Genomic DNA, 16,587 nt, shown 5'->3' with positions numbered 1-16,587 from the left:
TATTTTATATAGCATGGGACTATTATGTTAGCTGTCCATCTAGATATATCTACAACTCCCAGTGCAGACAAAGGTACAAATAAGTCAGCCTTTTGCAGAGAGGAATCCCTTATACATTTAGAGAGTTACCCTATGCACTATCCATTTCCTGGAGCAACTGTCACTTAATATCTGTTGCTAAATATTTAACCATGTACAATTATCTTGCAAGCACTTTAGATCACACTCCTATTTCTTTAATTTTAGGAACAGACACTTGCAACATTTCCTCCTTTAATGTAATAAATATTCAGCAGAAAATTGAAGAAAGAGCTTTAAATGTTATAGAAATAAAGGCACATCAGTATTTGGTCCCTAGGCACTACTGTAATACATATAAATAATAACTTCCATCATCATTATTCTAGGAGTCCTGTTGAGACTACTTAAGAGTCTATCTAGCAAATTTTTATACGAAATACCTTGGAGAGAGTAGTAAATGATCTTCAAGACACCATGTGAGCCTGCCAAGCATTTAGATACTTCAATAAGTTTCTAAGATTCATTGCCCAAAACAAAAATATGCTTAGTTCAAGTCTGCATCAATGGCACTAGCATGGGGGCAGAGGGGGGGAAGAGAGAGAGAGAGAAAGTGATTACAAGCTCAGCTTCATCAACAGGCATAGGATGAGGTTATTTTAAACTACTCAGTTATTAATTATTAAGTGTATGCAATTTGGTCAAGCCAAGCCACAGCGTTCTTATTAAAGATGTTCAAGGCATAAAGATCTCCAGGAAGTGAAGTCACTTGTCTGTCCTCAACAATGTGCACCATGGTTTGTGGCTGCACATATTGATCAAATGGACTGTCTCTAAAATGTCACCAAAATTCTACTGCAGTACAAATTCCATGTCCAAACCAGTTCAGAAGGCTCCACTGCCTTCATGATAAATCAAACCTGGGTTGATGATGAGCAGTGACTGAGACAAGATGATTATTTATAACTTTCTCTGAGGACCATGAAGCTTGCCACACATGTTCTATCATAAATCCCTCACCCGGTAAACTTAGCCACAACAGGCTACGTGAGGGCAGATGACCATGTGATGGATTAAACAAGTCTTTAATTAATGGTACATGTGGCATATCATGCAATTTTGTCACAAGGTTTGCTATGCTTTTCTCTCTGCGAACACTGGGTGGAACAATATTGCAGAGAACTGGTAACATGGTAAAGGAGTAGATTTGTGTGTGGTGGAATTAAGTTATACATTAATCATTGTGTGAGATGAGGGAGCCCATACTCGAGAGCAATACTCCACAGCTGAACAACAGAGCCATGGCTGAAGTGTGTAACATTTGGGTATTGGTGCCCCATGTTGGTCAGGCCAGTTTTCCAAGCAGGTTGTTTCACATTTTAGCCTTAGTCACTGTCTTTGTAAGATGGTCACATATGTGAGAGTTCTATCCAACATGACGTCTAAACAGACCGGGTGTGAATCATGCCTTTATTTGCTGATCATTGAGAACCATGTCCAGCTCTCTGCCCGTTTCCGCATGATGTAGGCAGAAGACACTTGACACAGTCTTACTTACACTTCGTATCAGGCACCACTGAAACAGGCACAGATGCATGCTCATCTCTACTAGGATTACATTGGGTACATACACAACCAAAATTAATGATACTCTTTCAACATGATACCTTAAATTTGTGAAAACAACTGAATACAGATCTCTTATGCAACTCAATAAAACCCCAGATTGCAGAGCAATTCAAAAGACACTTGGGTTTCATCCAAGGAAATAATTAATTTAGTTGAAACACAAGACTGTCCGGGAGATAACAGATCACCTATCTAGTTATACATATTGTATGAAACTCATTCTAACAAATGCTTGGAAAGCAAGTCTCTTCAGCCCTATCAGATTTAAATACATTTTTAAATGTCCTTCATCCTCCAAGAGGACAGTGGCTGGGACTCTAATCATAGTTATGCAATTGTAATTCCAGAATAATTCCATTCCAAACTGAAGGATTTACATTAACATAACTGAACCTTTCTCCAATGAGCAGGTGTTATTCTATGTAGCTCTGCTGAAATCAATGGAAATAAATGAATTTAAACCAGCTGAGGCTCTGGCTCTCAGTGCAAAATTCTAACTGTACATCATGTCTCATAAATAGGACCCTACCAATTGAAATCAAAACACAGCATATGACTAATGCCTATCAGATGGTATCTCGGATGGTATCTTTTTCTTAATTATCACAGACATGAAGTTGTTTGCCAAAACTCTATTCTGATGAAGAAAAATAACTGGTCAGACACTGATAAATAGTTCATTTGGTTGAAGAGAGCAAGTACCTTTTCACACAATGCACAATTAGACCGTGGAACTCTCTGCCACAAGAAGCCATGAAGGCAAGAATTTATCAACATTTAAAAAGGGATTGGACATTTACATGGATACAATATCCAGAGTTTTGTTAGTTAGGCAAACAAGAGTTTTGAAAGGGATATTAAACCTCATGCTTCACAGTTTAAACCAATCTTTATTACAGATTAGAAGATTACCTAATATAGAGGGCAGATTATCCCATACCTGCCTACATGTTTGGACACAAACTATGAATTCCACAGAGTGGAATGGAATTACCAGGCTGGTTTTTAAACATCCTCTATATGAAGATTTAGTCTGCTGCAAAATTACACCCAAGCTATTGTTCATAGTAGTGACCAAAATATACTTTATATTTTTAAGGTGTTCACTCTTGCATTTACTTTTTGTGTTGGCTCTCAAACAATAAAGCTTGGGGGAGAGAGGAGAAGAAGATTTGGAAATAAAAGGTCCAACTGTGGTGAAAAGAAAGAGTAAGCCATTATGTAGACAATATTTGTAATTTTGAAGAATCCGGAACAATCTACCAGAAATTAAACAAATCTATAGGCTTGCTCCCCCTTTTAGCAATACAAAGTTAACTAGTCACAAAACAAGTTTTTCAGTTTTCTCCATATCTGCTCTGAAGTATTCTCTGAGTGGGTTTTTTTTGTTTTTTTTTGGGGGGTTGGGTGGTTTTTTTTAAATGAAGCAAGCAAAGAAAGTACTTAAGTTACAAAATATCACAGAGGACGTTGTGAACCTCCTCATTGCCTGGTTTTGGTCTAACCACATGGGGATATTACAGCTTTTCCTCTGTAAACTTAGATTTTAAAAGTGGTACTGTGATTGCTAAATCAACATTTACCCAGTGTTATCTGAGATTTCACAGTAATGTCCTAATATCTGCAAATATCTCAGAATTCAGTGTCTGGGTTGCTTTTTAGAATGATGAAGTTCATGTAGTCCAAGTTGCAATTTTTAGTCAGGAATACACTCCCACAGAGAACCAATCCCTTGCAAAAGGCTGTCTCACATAGGACATAAGAGAAAATTGCTCTTCACTGCAGAGGGGTCAAGAGTGGGGAGGGTGTGATCATTTCAGCAATGATGCCAGCAGGAGGAGCTTTTATAGTTTCAATAAATAAAATAAGATAGTCCGCCCCCATTAAGCTGGATCAAACAGAAATACTTGATTTATGACTTCTGTCCAGACCCAATCCAGGAGAAAGCATTGCTAGCCATGTGTCACACATGTTAAGCATATACCTGTGCATCCTGTTACCACAAACACACACTTTATTAGGGTATGTCTACACTACGAAATTAGGTTGAATTTACAGAAGTTGATTTTTAGGAACTGATTTTATACAGTCGATTGTGTGTGTCCCCCACTAAGCGCATTAAGTCAGCAGAGTGCGTCCACAGTACCGTGGCTAGTGTTGACTTTCGGAGCGCTGCACTGTGAGTAGCTATCCCACAGTTCCCGCAGTCTCCGCTGCCCAGTGGAATTCTGTGTTGAGCTCCCAATGCCTGATGGGGCAAAAACATTGTGGTGGGTGCTTCTGGGTACATGTCAGTCGCCCCTCCCTCCGTGAAAGCAACGGCAGACAATCGTTTTGCACCTTTTTTCCGTGCAGATGCCATACTGCTGTCAGCTGACAGTGCAGTAGGACTGCTAACTATCATCATCCACCACTTCCGCTGCAACTCTGTTCTGCTGCTCGTCTCAACTATTGTCGTCATCCACAACTTCCACTGCAACTCTACTCTCCTGGTGCCATGAATCCACCTCGCAGGTCCTCTCATCGTTCTGTATAAATATCTATTCTCGTGGCATCCGTTGGTATCCACCGCAACTCTGCTCTGCAGACGACATACCACAGCAAGCATGGAGCCCGCTCAGACCACCGCTGCTGTTGTGAGCATTGTAAACACCTTGTGCATTATCCTGCAGAATGTGCAGAACCCACAAAAGCAGGCAAGGAGGCGACAACAGCGCGATCACGATAGTGGTGACATGGACACAGACTTCTCTCAAAGCACGGGCCTTGGCGATTTGGACATCATGGCGGTAATGGTGCAGGTTCCTGCTGTGGAACACCAATTCTGGGCCTGGGAAATAAGCACAGACTGGTAGGACTGCATGGTGTTTCAGGTCTGGGATGATTCCCAGTGGCTGCGAAACTTTTGCATGCGTAAGGGCACTTCCATGGAACTTTGTTACTTGCTTTCTCCTGCCCTGAAGCACAAGAATACCAAGATGAGAGCAGCCCTCACAGTTCACAAGCGAGTGCCCTCTGGAAGCTTGCAACGCCAGACAGCTACCCGTCAGTCAGGAACCAATTTGGAATCAGTAAATCTACCGTAGGGGCTGCTGTGATCCAACTAGCCAACGCAATCACTGAGCTGCTGCTATCAAAGGTAGTAACTCTGGGAAATGTGAAGGTCATACTAGATGGCTTTGCTGCAATGGGGGTTGGGTTCCCTAACTGTGGTGGTGCGATAGACAGAATGCATATCCCTATCTTGGGACCGGACCACCTTGGCAGCCAGTATGTAAACCGCAAGGGGTACTTTTCAATGGTGCTGCAAGCACTGGTGGATCACAAGGGACGTTTCACTGACATCAACATGGGATGGCTGGGAAAGGTGCAGGATGCTTGCATCTTCAGGAACTCTGTTCTGTTTGAACAGCTGCAGGAAGGAACTTACTTCCCAGACCAGAAAATAACCATTGGGGATGTTGAAATGCCTATAGGTATCCTTGGGGACCCAACCTACCCCTTAATGCCATGGCTCATGAAGCCATACACAGGCACCCTAAACAGTAGTAAGGAGCAGTTCAACTATAAGCTGAGCAAGTGCAGAATGGTGGTAGAATGTGCATTTGGACATTTAAAAGCTCGCTGGCGCAGTTTTCTGACTAGGTTAAACCTCAGCGAAACCAATATTCCCATTGTTATTGCTGCTTGCTGTGTGCTCCACAATATCAGAGAATAAGGGGGAAGACATTTATGGCAGGATGGAAGGTTGAGGTAAATCACCTGGTGGCCGATTACGCATAGCCAGACACCAGGGTGATTAGAAGAGAACAGACGGGCGCCCTGCAAATCAGAGAAGCTTTGAAAAACAGTGTCATGACTGGCCAGGCTACGGTGTGACAGTTCTGTTGGTTTCTCCTTGATGAAAACCCACCCCCTTGGTTGACTCTACTTCCCTGTAAGCCAACCGACCTCCCCGCTTCAGTCACTGCTTTCAGAGGCAATAAAGTCATGTTTCAAAATCATGCATTCTTTATTAATTCATCACACAAATAGGGGGAAAACTCAAAAGGTAGCCCAGGAGGGGTGGTGGATGGGGGAAGGACAAGGCCACACTACAGTTCAAAATTTACTGAATGCCAGACTTCTGTTGCTTGGGCAATCCTCTGGGATGGAGTGGCTAGGTGTCCGGAGCCTCCCCCACTGTGTTCTTGGACGTCTGGGTGAGGAGGATATGCAACTTGGGGAGGAGGGCAGGCAGTTATACAAGGGCTGCAGCAGCGGTCTGTGCTCCTGCTGCCTTTCCTGCAGCTCCACCAGATCCCTGAGCATGTCAGTTTGCTCCCCCACTAACCTCAGCATTGCATCTTGCCTCCTCCCATTGTTCTCCTCCCTCCTCTCATCACGTTTATTTAATGCTTTCCTGGACTCTGCCATTGTTTGCCTCCATGCATTCTGCTGAGCTCTTTCAGTACGGGAGGACTGCAGGAGCTCTGAGAACATGCCATCACAAGTGCGTTTTTTTCGCCTTCTTTACTGTGCTAGCCTCTGGGACGGAGAGGATAGGGAGAGTGTAGAAACATTTTGCAGCTGCGGGAGGAAAAAAGGGAGAGTAGTATTTAAAAAAAAAGATACATTTTAGAGAACAAAGGGAAGACTATTTCACACTGAAATCAAGTGATTCACATTACATAGCACATGTGCTTTTGGTAAAAGGTCACATTTTGCCCACTGGTTTGTTGTGAGATATCACATATGCTCCGCTGGGCAACAGAATTCAGCTTGCAGGCAGCCATGGTAAGGCACAGGGTTTCGGCTTCTTCAACTTTCATAACATGTGGGAATGGTTTCAAACAGCAGCGTCCTCCTTGGTTGGGTTGGCCATTTAAAAGGAGGGGCTGTGGTTTTAGGGTGAATGTGCAGCACAACCCAAACATCCCCCCCTGCAATTCTCTGGGATGATCACTTCACACCCCCCCCCCACCACCACGTGGCTAGTATCAGGGAAGATCCCCGTCAGCCAAACCAACAGTTCAGCATGAACAGGCCTCCCCCCACCGCATGGCTAACAGCGGGGATGATTTCTTTTCAGCCAAAGGCAAACAACCCAGCAGGAATGGGCACCTCTGAATGTCCCCTTGGCATGGTAAAGTGTCCTACCATGGAGGATGGAATACGGCTGCCCTCCCCAGAAACCTTCTGCAAAGGCTTTTAGAGTACCTCCAGGAGAGCTTCATGGAGATGTCTCTGGAGGATTTCGGCTCCATTCCCAGACATGTTAACCGACTTTTCCAGTAGCTATACTGGCCACAGATGCATCCCAAGTCTTCAGGGCAAATCAATCATTAAACACGCTTGCTTTTAAACCCTGTATTATATTTACACAGGTACACTCACCAGAGGTGTCTTCTCTGGCTTCATGATCCAGGAGCCTGCCTTTGGAGGGTATTGGCTCCAGAGTGAACAATAGTTCCTGGCTGCCGGGGAGAAGGGATTCTCTGCTTGCCTGCTGTGCCCTATCCTCAATCTCCTCCTCCTCATCCACAAAATTCTCATCCCTGTTGCGTGAGACTCCCTCCTTGCAGGTGTCCACGGTCAGTGGTGGGGTAGTGGTAGGGCCCTCCCCAGAATTGCATGCAGCTCATCACAGAAGCTGCATGTATGGGGCTCTCACCCAGAGCGACCGTTTGCATCCTTTGTTTTTTAGGAGACTTGCCTCAGCTCCTTAACTTTCTCGCGGCACTGCTGTGTGTCCCTGTTGTAGCCTCTGTCCATCATGCCCTTGGAGTTTTTGGCAAATATATTGGCATTTCATCTTTTGGCGTTCTGCCTGAATGTATTCTCCCCACACACCGATCAGATACAGTACCTTCCGTTCGGTCCATGCTGGAGCTCTTTTGCGATTCTGGGTCTCCATAGTCACCTGTGCTGATGAGCGCTGCATGGTCACCTGTACTGATCAGCTCACCACGCTGGCCAAACAGGCAATGAAATTCCAAAGTTTCCGGGGCTTTTCCTGTCTATCTGGCTAGTGCATCTGAGTTGAGAGCGCTGTCCAGAGCGGTCACAATGGAGCACTCTGGGATAGCTCCCAAAGGCCAATACCATTGAATTGTATCTACACTACCCCAAATCCGATCCAGTGAGGTCAATTTTAGCGCTAAACCCCTCACTGGGTAGGGGTACAGAAATAGAATTTAAGAGCCTTTTAAGTCGACAAAACAGGCTTGGTCGTGTGGATGGGTGCAGGGTTAAATCGACCTAAGGCTGCTAAATTCGACCTAAACTTGTAGTGTAGATCTGGGCTAAAAGACTAGTTTATACATGTATCGGAGGTCTAAAATATTTTAAGAGGAATTCATTCTAGGTGATGGAAAATGGGAGTTTATATGGGAGTTATACTTTTTATTCAGACTAAACTTCTTAATTTAATACAAAAAATTAAGAAAATGTTCTGGAAGAAAAATATATCCAAGTACTATTCTTTAGTTCTTTCTGATCTTTTGTGTTATTTTTATTTCCTGTGTTTTTCTCCCCTGGCATCATATTACTTATCTTAGGCCCTAAAATTAATAGTGATCTGTTCAAAAAAAGAGTTAATAAAATAAATGAAGACAAATCTTGTATTAATTGAATATTTTTTTCAAGGCTATTTCAAGAATACTTTTTCTTAGTTATCTTCTACTTTTGCCACTTATGCAACATTCACTATAACAATGAGCACCAGTAAATAACTGAAGCGTTTACATAGTAACAAAGGAGAAATTAAATACGAAATTTACCAATGGATATTTTTACATTTGTTATCCAATAGCCTTTTTATTTTCCTTATTCTGTATGAATTGTTCCAGTTTTTGGAATAAAAAAATAAGCAGAACACAACAAAAAGAGGCAAAAAACTATCTAAAAGAAGGCAACTGATTAGAATACGCATAACAGTGGTGAGAAACCTGTGAGAATGAGAGTTTAAAAGCATTCTAGGAATCAGCCACATAAACATAGAAATTCAATTAAAATGTCACTTAGAGAAGGCACTGGAAAGAGCTATAAACCTTATGAAGCAGATTTTTTTTCCAGCTATTAAAGTGATTAAAATGAAAAAAAAATTTTTTAAAAACTAATTACTTGCAATAAAATTTTTTGCAGACCATAGAAGACCAAAATAGAAGAAGTCCATTATATTAAAATTATAAAAAGCTACCCATACACCACAGCATCAATATGATAATTAATGGCTTGAATTAAATATGTAAGACAGCAATGGACTATCACCATCGCTGGGTTCAGCTTTAATTGAGCCAACTAACCTGCTGCATTTTACAGAAGCAGCGTTGCTGTTTACATCTGAATTTCCTTATTTTGTGAGTTGAAGAATTTTAATTATACTTTAAGTTGCTAATTCCCTTTCTTCTCCAGAAGATCTAAGTCAACTGTATGGGAAGCCTCCATAAAAGACTGACCTTGGAAGACACTGAAATCTACCATAAACGCTGTACAGTGACTTTGTATAACTTATGCATCGGCTTCATGATGTCCAAATATGATTATTCCATTACAGTACTTAAGCAACAGTGTTAAAGGCCCTGTACTCAGAAATATTTATAAGATGGGGAAAAAAAAATACAAAAAAGACACCACTTCAGTAGGCTTACAGAAGCTTTTTTTGTTCTCTTCGTGTAAGGCTGACAGACCCTGGTCATCAGCGCGCAGGAAAGAACCTGGGACCTCTGGAGCTTAAAGCAGAAGCCTCTACCACATGAGCTAAAAGCCAACTGCCCATTAGCTAAGGCTGTACAGCAGACTCATGTTCTCTTTCTCTAGTGGTCTCAGTGCCAGGAGGTGTGTGGGTTACACTTGCATCAGTTAACTAAAAACAGTATCCTGAGTGCTACACTGACATCAATAACACACTTCTTTTCCTTCAACATATATGCAGCATAAATTAAAAGAATAATCATTTTTATAGCACCAGTCCACCAAAGCATTTGGTGCTTTATAAATTCAGACCCTGATCTTGCAAAAACTTATAAATGGACAAATTGTATACACATGCACAATCTCATTGCATTCAATATTCATGTGCATAAAGTAACATTTACTGGACTGGTGTCAAATATCTAAATACCCACATCAAAAAGTCAAATACATATATCAAAGGTGGTGGTAAAGAAACAGGGAAAGGATAATAAGTAGAGGCACAAGAATGGGTGCAAGAAATACCATGATTAAATTAAGAGATGTTTTAAGGTACAGAGAGATGGATGTGGAGATAGACTAGGTCATCCCATCACAAAAGCAAGGTTAGTTGCCAATGCAAGACACAATGGGGGAGAGCCTTACAACATATCAGTGGGCAGATACTAGTCAGTACAAGGCAGCACAAACTTCAAAATAGCAGTCTATCCTGTGCAGGCCACCCACACAGAGAATCTATGATGGACATAATAGGATGATGATTCCTCAAACATGTCACTGTTTTCTGAGCAACCTGCAAGCAGTAGAGTTGACACATTGGGAAGGGATTACAGCAATAGAACCTCATGGCTCTGAAGGCATGTTCTACTGTGATCACATGGTTAGAGGATAAACAACAGTGCAGCCTGCACAGATTTTTATACTACCTTTAACACCCAACAGACTGTGATCAAAAGCGACTTCTGTGTTCCTCATCTGATCTTTTACCTCTGTGCATTGCCATGAGCAGGAGCACAGAGGAGAAAGCCTTGGCATTCCATAGGAACTGCAATAGTAGACCCTCTGTCGTTTCAGAGGAATGCTTTAAACCCCAATAATAATTCTGCTCATGGCACAGAAGCTTCTTCCTAGCTCCAGGCATTCAGTGTTTGGGAATATGTTCTGAAGTATGTAGGTTTATATCCGTTACACATTTAACACACCTTTGGATCTTCTTACCACTCGTATAAATGTATAAAAATATCAGCAGCCTCTAATACAGAAACAAAAACTTATTTTTTCCCCCAAGAATGGGAAAAGGGTACAGCATGCAAGAGGAAATATTGTTCAAGCTTTCTTCCAAAGGATGGGTCAAACGTACATTACAAGTATTAGAGGGGTTACATATACCACCCAGAAAAGCCACTAAATATGGCATATAGCTAAAGCCAACCAGTGAAACAACAACAAATAAATCCAGGAACGGACATGAGAATGAACTATGCGGAACCAATGCTGAAGGCACGTGGAATTTCAGTCTCCTCTTTCTTGCCAGTCATTTTCTCTGAAACAAAATGAAAAAAAGGCAAGATCGGGGGTGGGGGCAGGTGGGGAGGAATTTACACAAATTTACACAATTTTGTTTTTACACAAATTTACACAATTTTGAATTTACACAAATTTGTTTTTCCTTGGGAAGTATACACCATTCTTCTTATGTGCCACAATTGGCTCAACCAGTGAGCACACAGAATTTGGTAGAAGCAAGAGAATAACGGGAAATAGGAGATTCCCAAACCCATTCCACATCCACCCTGACTATACTGGCCTTGTCAGCACTGGCTCTCCACTTGTAAGATAACTCCATTCTCTTCGTGTGTCAGTATATTTACGCCTGCATTTGTAATTTTCACTCCATGCAGCTGAAGAAGTGGGGTTTTTTACCCATGAAAAAATATGCCCAAATAAATCTGTTAGTCTTCAAGGTGTCACCAGACTCCTTGTTGTTTCTGTCAATATAGACTAACACGGCTACCCCTCCAATTCTTGAATGTGGGTTTCTTTCATCCCCCAATCACAGAAGTACCTGCACAGGAAACAAATAGGGTATGTTTACACTGCAATAAAAAACCCAAAGCACCAAGCCTCAGAGCTGGGGTCTCAAAGGCTTTAAGACCAGAAGGGACCATTGTGATCCATTGATTCAGGCCTGCAGGATTAATAGTAGAAGCATAGATGTTTGGGCTCAGGCTCTTAGATATGTAAACAATGCAATTTTTAACCTCACAGCTCAAACGTCACAAGCCCAAGTCAGATGACCCAGACCAGACATGGATCTTTTATTGCAGTATAGATGAACCCTTAGCTTTTCTTAATTTCTTTTACTTCATTCCGCTTTTCTCCAAGTCTCTTTCCCTCTCCTGCTCCATTTGGGATTTCCTGCAATTCCCTCAGCCACCAGCCATCTCATCCATTCTTTGCCCCAAGCATCTCCTGGTCTCCTTTTGAGGGTGGCATAATACACATTCTCCATCACTAAGCTGCAGCTGCATTCTCCCCAGCCAGGACAGTTAGAGATGGCTCCCTCCTTGTTCATGAGCATTGTTCCTTTAGTCAGGCAGAAGACACAGACAGGAAGTAATAAGAGGTACTTGCTCCCCTCCCCCCAAGGGTGGTTATGCTCTATCTACAGGGCTTCTATCCTTTCCTGTCCCACAGGGAAAATGCTGTTCCAGCCTAACATGTGATGCCACTACACTAGTGGCACACCTGCCCTCCATTCCTTTTGTCTTTTTCTTTCTCTGTGTCTATCATTCCTCATTATGTTCTCTCTTAACCATGGTTTTCCCAGCTAGCCCAGGTAGTACAGAGAACTTTTGCTCGCCGCTTACCTGGGAATAGTTTAACTGACTTTACATACATTTGTAAGAAGACAGAGAGCCCCAGGCTGACTTTTAATTACTTAACTAAACCAATGTTTCTCTCTTGGTAAATTCCTGATCTGGAACAACAAGGAAAAAAGCAAGCTGGCATGCACATATGGGCCCAAACATTTTGGGTTTCCTTGGCATAAGAGTTCAACCGTGGTATGGACCAACCATGTGAGTTAACAAAGCATTCTGAGCATTGCCATGAAAGCGATCCTGCCAGGCACCCCATGCTGCAGTCAGAGGGGCACACCCATACATTTTCTTTTGCTCACAGAGCTAGAACCATGTCTCATTAGCTCCCCCACTTCCAAGCTATTTCACAGAAATACTGGTAGCCAAAATCTAGGAATAAAAGATATGGACGGCTTGCGTAGACAGATTTTTTTCTAGCGCTATCCTTTGTGGGCAATAATTGTGAAAAGCTCCTTCGACAGCCTCAACATTTTAGGGCACAGGCTTAGAATAGAAATATTGATAGTTCATTGATGATAGGGATGTCACTGGAGTATAACCATCATTTAGCTTGATTTTTCTTTATTCACCGTCCTCCACCAGCCAAATTTGGCTTTTGTAGGTCGCGTGTTAAATAAAAAAATGAAATCATTAAAAAAAAAAAAAAAAACTATCGGCAATCATTTAGCATTGCTGGAGAGAGATGCATCTGAGTGGACATAATTAAACTGTTGATTCCTGCTATGGGGTTTAAGGTAGGAAATGCAAACCAATTATTGATGCTGTAAATGGCTCTCTGAAAGAAAAAATAAAAAGACTGAAGCATCCTAAGGCATTAATTCAAGACAGCAATTTCAAGTGCTTCCTCCCATACCACTGAATCTATAGTAACACAATTGCTATACAAAATGAAGATAATGGGAAAGAGATTACCACCACATCAATAGTAATTGCTATCAAATAACAAGAATACGTATTCAGCATTATAGCAAGTACCAGACAGAAACTGCTGTAGTTAAGGTTGCATCATTTCCATTATAACCCTATTTTCAGTCCCCAGTTTTTACAAAAAATTGCTGACAGATGTATGCTATCTACGTCTGCAGCTTAATTTACCTTTGTAGTTAAACTGTCTCCTCCCCAGATTTGCACCCATGGATTGATTTGCTGCTGGTTGAAAAGAAAAAAAATATAGTACATGTTTACTGACAAAACTATTAAAACATATTCTGAGAATTTTTCATATATGAAGTCTAAGATGGTCCTCTGTACACATGTAAAAATATCTTGTTTAAAAAGATTATTCGTTACAAAACTTCTTGTGTAGCTAAGTATTTTAATAAAACTTCTTGCATTTAAATCTCATTGGATAGGAGACAATATGTGCTCCAACAAGTATAGAAGGCTATGCACAGTCTTGATAGATTTCCACACACCTGCTGAATTGTCCTTCCATCTTAACATGTAATTTTGCTTGACAGAGATTACTGCAAATTTATAGTAGGAACACTTCACTTTTTTGGAAAAATCTCACTTATGTCATTCAGCATTGGTCTAACTGCTCCCACTGAAAGCAATGGGAGTTCTCTTATTTTAAGTTTTAATATTTAAACTGTAATAATTTTAAACATCAGAAACTGCATCTAAACTGCCTGCTCTCAGCAGGAAAAGCTGCAAGCTCTTAAAGCCACAGAAAACCAGCCTTCTTTACCTTGTTTAGATGCTGCAATGCTCTTTGATAACAAGGACAGCTTTTATTAGTGAACGATCAATAGTCTCATTCAAGTGAAAGACTGTCAAGTTAAATATTTCCCAAATGTTGATTGTGTCAGAAATTAAGGGACTACTGAATCCCCTAGCTGCTACTGTGTGGGTGAAGTATGGTAGTGCACTCAAGATGAGGTTGATTAGAAGGGTCAGGGTTATACAAAGTTAAAAACCATATCCCACTGAGACCATGTACTCTTTATATTCAAAGAACTTCCATTACCTTTTACTTGTGTCAACAGCTTTCAGCAGTACAATGGCTGAAAGACTTTTTTGGCTTCTTTAAGCCCACATGGTTATGCCGGAAGTATGAAAAAAGTTAGTGGGTTCTGAACACTAAAACATCCTAAAACTCATTAAATATACTTGTGTCATGCTTCAGGAAGAATTACACTGAAGATTCAGACTCAGGCTTTTCTAGAAAGGAGACCACCACGCTTTTGTGCAAGTTTAAAGAGTGTACCCATGAATGAACCACAATGGTTTTTGAAGTGCCCACTAAGTATGTACAAGATTCAGCTGACTCTAGAGAAAGGCTACCCACCCAGAACTAGATTAGTCAATACAGAGTAATTGCTAACACTCGCATTAAGGCCTACATCTGCTGCTATTATAGTCAAAGGCAAGACTTCTACTGATGTCAACCTAAGTAATGACACTTCAACAAGTGCTCAGCACCCAACAATCTATCCCAAGAGTAAGTAGAGTAAATTCTAGTTGCTGAATTAACCAGATGGATTTTCAATTCCACAATGTTGCTTTCTTTCCTTCGGGGGGGGGGGGGGGGGAAGGGGGGAGGACACGACACAAAAACAAGTAAATCTCTTTCCATACTAAATCTCAATAAAAATGCTGAAGACAAAACAATCAAGCAGATGGTGACATTATTAATATTTAACAGTTTTCAGCCGAATAAGATCCTTTTTTCAGCATGGGAGCAAATAAGTTGCAACACCTAGACAATGCCACTGCGAGTCAAGGGTTCAGTTTCAACCTTAACTCTTAAGGGTGCTACATAAGCCTAATGTACTTAATATGGGGTCAAGGCTTAAGACTGCTTTAACAAATTCACATAACATCTTTACGGTACACATGCTATTGTTTAAACAAACATATATTAGGGCGTCACCCAGAACACAGCATATTAACCTGAACTAACAGATGCTTATTGAAACAGGCATAATATTGTTGATAACTGCCATAGTTCTCTTGGAAAAAAAACAAAAACAAAAAAAAAAATAAATCACAAAAAGTCATAACCATTTGGGAGGCAGGAATTACCAGTAAAATATATAAACCTGGAAAATTAAGCACAAATTCCCTCCCAAGATGTTTATATTTTAATTCAGTGACTTAAAAAGAACGAATAAATATTCAAAAAGTAAAAATAAAGTTTGCTTCTTAGGAAATCTGTTTTAGATTTATACAACACCATTGTAGCCCACAAAAGCAGACATTGTGTATGTTCTCTTCTGCTTCGCTGTTTCAATCCTCCCACTCCACACACAGCCAATTTTTAGGCTATGCATTGATGGGACTTCCAGATTATTCTCCTGATACAGTGGTTCATTTATTCCATTTTACTGTTTATAGGGTTGCTGCCATACAAGATCATTCCCAATAAAAGCAACAGTAAACAGTAAGTTTTTAGGAAAACTCTTTCGGAACCTTAAATACTCTTTCACCTTGATGAGAGTCTTCCTTCCCTCCAGTCACCTCTCGTCCACTTTGGCTGCTCTGCTGCTGCTACAGGGCTGACTCACGAGCTGAAAATTCTGTTCTGCACATCCTTAAATGTGTCTATTCCAAAGCAGAACCTTCATATGCAGAAATATTTGCAGGTTTTGGATGCAGCTCCAGCTTCAAGATGCCAGACACTTGGGAAGAATGCACCACAAAGAACTAGTCCACACTAGAAGAGCTACAGTGGCATAGCTGCTCTACTAGAGCATGTCCATTGAAGATGCTCTATGCCGACAAGAGAGAACTCTCCTGTTGGCATAATAAATCAGTTACCACCTCTCGTGGAGGTGGTAACTATGTTGGTAGGAGAATCCCCGCACTGATATAACGCTGTCCCACTGGTGCTTAGGTCGGTATAACTTACCTCACTCAGGCAGATGGCTTATTCGCATCCCTGAGTGACATAAGTTGTACCAACGTGAGTGGTAGTGTAGACTGGCCGAAAAGTTATTAGCATTGCATCACATGGAAGAGTCACTGTGACAGTCAAAAATATAGTAAAGGGGTACATATGAGCATAGGTGCACTCAAGCCAACATAACATCCATCTTACACTATCATAATAATCCTTTGACCACTCCAAACTGGAAAGAGCGTCCCCAACTCAACATGCTGAAGAGTCTCAAAGCTTTGATCTCCTCTTTGTCAGTGGTGTCTATATTAATATGGCCAGTCCTCATTTGTTGATTGAAAATGCCATGTAAGCTTTGTTAAATTCAGAAGTATATTTGATATATGAGAAATTTAAGAATGCTGGCAAAATGAAAACTATTCATTATAATTTATGTATTTTGGATGTTTGGCCTAAAGTGAACTATCAAATGGATTGCAGCAGTCAATTCGTCTGCTAGAATTCCAAGTCATGCACTTATGAAAGCATAATTCGAGAAGTCAG

At 41.1% G+C, this 16,587-nt stretch overlaps 1 protein-coding gene across 8 annotated transcripts in view; it reads right to left on the bottom strand.

Moving 5' to 3' along the window:
- Window positions 1–16,587, bottom strand: part of SPSB4 (splA/ryanodine receptor domain and SOCS box containing 4) — a 327,295-nt gene that overhangs the window by 140,660 nt on the left and 170,048 nt on the right. Inside the window, exon 1 of one of the 8 annotated variants that reach the window (XM_073359971.1) lies at window positions 13,299–13,347. The exons of the other annotated variants lie outside the window; for them this stretch is intronic. The gene's annotated coding sequence lies outside the window, so the exon portion shown is untranslated. Of the gene's footprint in view, window positions 1–13,298; window positions 13,348–16,587 lie in introns of those variants that run through there. 8 annotated transcript variants of the gene reach the window in all.

This window comes from Lepidochelys kempii, chromosome 9 (assembly GCF_965140265.1).
Source record: "Lepidochelys kempii isolate rLepKem1 chromosome 9, rLepKem1.hap2, whole genome shotgun sequence".
Classification (NCBI taxonomy): domain Eukaryota; kingdom Metazoa; phylum Chordata; order Testudines; family Cheloniidae; genus Lepidochelys; species Lepidochelys kempii.
The sequence above is the reverse complement of the archived record's forward strand: the minus strand, read 5'-3'. Positions and strand labels throughout refer to the sequence as shown.